At 44.4% G+C, this 5,144-nt stretch overlaps 1 protein-coding gene across 1 annotated transcript in view; it reads right to left on the minus strand.

Moving 5' to 3' along the window:
- LOC135904071 (uncharacterized) overlaps nt 1–5,144 on the minus strand; it is a 592,735-nt gene that overhangs the window by 432,145 nt on the left and 155,446 nt on the right. The window lies entirely within an intron of this gene.

The raw sequence follows: 5,144 nt of genomic DNA on the forward strand, positions 1-5,144 counted from the left end.
CCCCTCTCTCTCTCTCTCTCTCTCTCTCTCTCTCTCTCTCTCTCTCTCTCTCTCATTTGTTTTATCCCAAGACGCACTGATCAGTTAACCTTACCATTTTTACCCCGTATGCAGAGTGTCCGTATTTAGCTTTCGAACGCTAAATACTGCCATGCTATATTTGTTTTTCTACTTTAGTCTTTGGAATCTTTCAGCTTGTTCTTTCTTTCCTCTTTCGTTCCCTTCTTCCCATCTTCTGCCTCTATGTTTCTATCCCCTTCTTCGCGAATAGTTGGCAGGCGTTGTGTCCCTTATGATCGACGCCGGTTGTCAGCCCGTTCATTCCTTTTTGTTGTTTTTGCGTATATTTGTACATACATGTTAAAGAAATAATAATGATCGTGCAACTCCTGTGAGGTAGTCGTTAGGGATTCGTTGAGTATAATCGCAGACTGGGAATAGATTACGAACCCTTTACAAATATATAATGAAAACTTCCACGACTAATGCACTCTATCAAATATACAGCGTGTTTAAGACTAACATTTGAAAGTTTTTGTTTATTTTTGTGTAATTAACAAGATGAAATAATTATTATGCTTTCTCTGTATTCATTTTATTACAATGGCACACAGGTAGTAATTATGCCAATAAATAAAAAAAGACTTTTTCACCCAAAGAGTCCCACAATCGATTATAATGCAAGTATTAGCGCTTATTTGACGACGATTTTTATAGTTGCAAGAAGCTCGCGCTGCTAATTTTTTCCGTAGTAAAGAACTACAGCTAATTTCAGCGAGAAGACCAAGAAATAAATGTCGAACGGCGCAACGTTCACGACCAAAGCCGGCGCATATAAGCGACTGTTTTCCGATCACCGTCGGTTGTCCACAAGCGAACATTTCAGGAATCCGCGATCTCTGCTTCATGTTCGCCCGCACATGGAAGCATTTACATCACTCATGAGCAAGTCTTCAGCAATTGTGTTGATGTTTCCTGGGCGAAATTTACAGCATTTCTTCTTGCACAGAAGTTAGCAGCGTCACCTTTACGCAATGTCTCGGTTGAGCCAAACTTGAAGTCTGACATTGATATCAATCGCCTGGCTGTCAGTCAAAATATTACGTAGTTTGAATTTAATGATTATTTTACTAATTATTACCTCTACTATGGTGGAATTATACGCAAGGAAATTTCTCAGTTATCACATCTCCTCTTTTTTAAAGGCACATTCGTAGCGCATTTTTAAAGCCCATAGGTGTGCATGTACTATCACTCCACTAATATAGCAGGAAATGAATTTTTCTAGCCTACAGTTCCACCACTATTAAATTATACCAAAGTCGGTACTTTCGCAATCTAATCCCTACAGGACTTGTCTGGAAGGATTTGTGATTGAGTTTCTAAATTACAGTAACATTACATAAAAAAAATCGACCGCCCTTCCACTTCTGTGAAGAGGGGTGCAAGGGAAGTTCTGGATCCGCGGCTGTTCGTTGTCGTAACGCCTCGGCTTCGCGCTCCCTCAAGGCGAGGTCGGCACGTCGACGACGAGCCCTTTCTCAAGTGAGTTCCCGGCGGCGTTCTTCAAGCGCCGCCTGTTCTTCGGCCGAACGCCCCACTCGCGGCCCGCCCCCGCTGCCGTTCCTTCAACGCATTCTGCTGTTCGGCAGAATAAACCAAACGCGGCCTCGCCATTTGACTGCCGGGCCGGAACAGGCGGTTAACAGCGGGCGCGATGCGAGCAAACACGCGATCACACACTTTCACTACTCCGAAGGGAGGCGACGCCTGTGACCGACTCGCGCTCTGCGCTGCGTCTATTTCTTCATGCATATAAAACCCCGCTTTAAAGGTCGCGTATGATGAGCCGACATTGGGTGAATCCAATAAAGAAAAAAAAACCGACAGTGGCTGAATCCAGTTGAACTCGTCAATCGATTAGGTTTTCCCAGAGATGTAGATAACACCTCTCTCAGAACTATGATTCAACTGAGGCTAGGTGAAGTGCTACCGGAATTTGTTGTGTCCTCGGTGTGTCAGCAAGTGCCAGTACGGGGATATATAAAAGAAATGGTGTCACTTTCACCTTTCGACCTCTTATCAGTGCGCTTTTCTTTGCAATATTTGACCGAGTTGTCCCATAAAAAATTGTACAAAGACCTTGTTGATGCGTTATTTCCGGTGCCATTGAGCCGTGAGTTATACTGTGCAGGCAAAGGAAAATATTTTTTTGAAATACGTTAAAGAAGTGCTCGTTGTGCCAGAGGTTAAAACCTTTTTTTAAATCTGCACACATGAACCTTACCCGTTAAAACATGGTTAGAAAATAGGGGTTTATTTCTTCCCTGGGGCAGTATGTCATTGTTTATTATGCAAAAAACCAGAGACAATTGAGCATGTGTTTTTAGATTGGTGAGGTGGGGTGTTCTTCCGGTACATTTTACAGATAACCTTGAAAAATTACTTGCCATTAAGTCCGCATGTAATCCGTTATTTCACGGTCGAAAATGACGATGGCGTGCCTTTTGATCTGGTTATCTTCCTGGGCCCGCACCGTATGTGACGAACTGGGACTGCTGTACACAACGCAGATATCGACGTTATAGACGTGTTCGCGAATATTTTTGCGAATCTGTGTCCCATTTTCTCGAAGTGCAGAGGGTGCAGACGTATGTCCCAGAGTGGGTTCCGAGATTCTAAATGTTGTTGCACATGCCGAAATACTGATGACTTGTAGTCAGAAAACAGCTGACGGTTCTCCGTACTATGATCTTGTTATTCTGTTCTGGGCACATAAACTCTGTGTCAAGGAAGGCAATAAAAAAAAGACAGTGGCTGAATCGGTTAGCATGGTGGTCTCGTTATCCGACACGCACTTTTTCCCCCGGTGTGTGTGTGTGTGTGTGTGTGTGTGTGTGTGTGTGTGTGTGTGTGTGTGTGTGTGTGTGTGTGTGTGTGTGTGTGTGTGTGTGTGTGTGTGTGTGTGTGTGTGTGTGTGTGTGTGTGTGTGTGTGTGTGTGTGTGTGTGTGTGTGTGTGTGTGTGTGTGTGTGTGTGTGTGTGTGTGTGTGTGTGTGTGTGTGTGTGTGTGTGTGTGTGTGTGTGTGTGTGTGTGTGTGTGTGTGTGTGTGTGTGTGTGTGTGTGTGTGTGTGTGTGTGTGTGTGTGTGTGTGTGTGTGTGTGTGTGTGTGTGTGTGTGTGTGTGTGTGTGTGTGTGTGTGTGTGTGTGTGTGTGTGTGTGTGTGTGTGTGTGTGTGTGTGTGTGTGTGTGTGTGTGTGTGTGTGTGTGTGTGTGTGTGTGTGTGTGTGTGTGTGTGTGTGTGTGTGTGTGTGTGTGTGTGTGTGTGTGTGTGTGTGTGTGTGTGTGTGTGTGTGTGTGTGTGTGTGTGTGTGTGTGTGTGTGTGTGTGTGTGTGTGTGTGTGTGTGTGTGTGTGTGTGTGTGTGTGTGTGTGTGTGTGTGTGTGTGTGTGTGTGTGTGTGTGTGTGTGTGTTTTGTGCACTGCAACACCAACACCATCGCCGACACGAGTGAGGTAATAAGAGCTTCGCTTAAAAATGCAATATCAACTGTGCGCTTCAGTCGGTGGTATCTGTAGCAATTAGCTCATTTAAACTTGCATACTTGCATTTAAACTTTCATAGAACACCTCACATGAAAAGGCTAGCGCCATCAGGTGTGTAAAAAGCGCAACAAGAGAAAACATGCGATTTCATTTTATTAGAACGTCCTTTTACGTCGTCAAATTCAGCAACCGTCATGATCGTTCTTAAACTGTGGCTAAGGGCACCTTCTCGCTCAAGTTGGCACGACCTTCGCTCAATCTAACTTATATCACGAAGTTCAAGACGCGCTTCAGGTGAGCTCAAGAATAGCGTCAACAACGATATCGGAGAAGCATAGCTTCAGCAGAGCGGGCGTGGGATCGATCGAAATATTGCACAATGACACCGACAGCGACATTGGAATACGCGTCCGAAAATGCACTTTCACCAACAGGAAATGCAACAAACAATTGTGGATGATTTGTTTGGTCGTACACTTCGGACTACCTTGCGCTTAAACGTAAAATTTTAATGCAATGACGTGGCATGAAATAGCACCATCATTGTTTAGCGGCATCATAGCGCCATCAGCATTTCAATGTGACGACGTTCCAAGATTTATAATGACAGCACCTGTCTAAGCACGATGACAGAGAGGAAAAACACCAAAACAGATAGTTACAATGACGAATATCGACGAAAGCAAATGTGAGTAAACTAACAATTGACATGCTGATCGTTTAATTAACACGCCGAAACTACGCAGAAAAATGAATACTATCATGTCGTCTACGTGAGCACCTTGCAGAAACTAAGCGAAGTACACCTGTGGCCGCATCTATTTTTTTTTTAATTATGTCCTACATTTTATGTGACCTGCGGTATCCTCGTTGGAGAAACATGACCTCAGACCATCGCCATAGCAGACATGCGTTGCAGACACACACACACACAAAAAGTTGTAGCACAGTCTTATCATGTGATCTTGCGTTGTTAAAAAGTGTGTGATATATTAAAACTTTCTTATTCGTGCGATGTGCTCGCAGTTCTGAACGTGTTTTATTCCTCGTAATAAATCATCTTATTACACAGTATATAAAAGAAAACGACAGAAAAAAGGTGCGCACCTTGCACTAGTTGTGCAAGGCTGGAGTCAACAGTGGTGCTTCGGATCACTTAGCTTTTACGTGGCTTGCCTAAGTTGTTTTTAGCTTTTTCGAGGTTATGCTAGGTCTTTCTAAGTTGTTGGTAGGCTTTGCTAAGTCGTTTCTAGGTTTTGCGAGGTCCTGGTAGGTTTTGCTAAGTTGTTGTCTCGGCCGGCTTGACGCTGGAAGTTTTCGAGCAGTCGCAGGCGGGAGTGCCGACTCTCGCGTTCCCTGGTCTGAAACTCGGGATCCGCGACTCGGCGTCGCCTCTTCTCAGCCACAGCTTCGGCGCGGTGTTCAAGATGGGCTTCGTTCTCGATCTCTCCCGAAAACACTGCTTAGTGAAAAACAGCCGTCTCCTCTGCAAGCTGTCAACCAGCACTTATTTTCATCACAAGCGTTGATAAACCCACAGAAAACCTACTTGTCTTCTGGAGGTCATGTCATAAACTAGAGTCCTTCGTAATCTACTCC

The sequence above is a fragment of the Dermacentor albipictus genome, chromosome 1 (genome assembly GCF_038994185.2).
Source record: "Dermacentor albipictus isolate Rhodes 1998 colony chromosome 1, USDA_Dalb.pri_finalv2, whole genome shotgun sequence".
Taxonomy (NCBI): Eukaryota; Metazoa; Arthropoda; class Arachnida; order Ixodida; family Ixodidae; genus Dermacentor; species Dermacentor albipictus.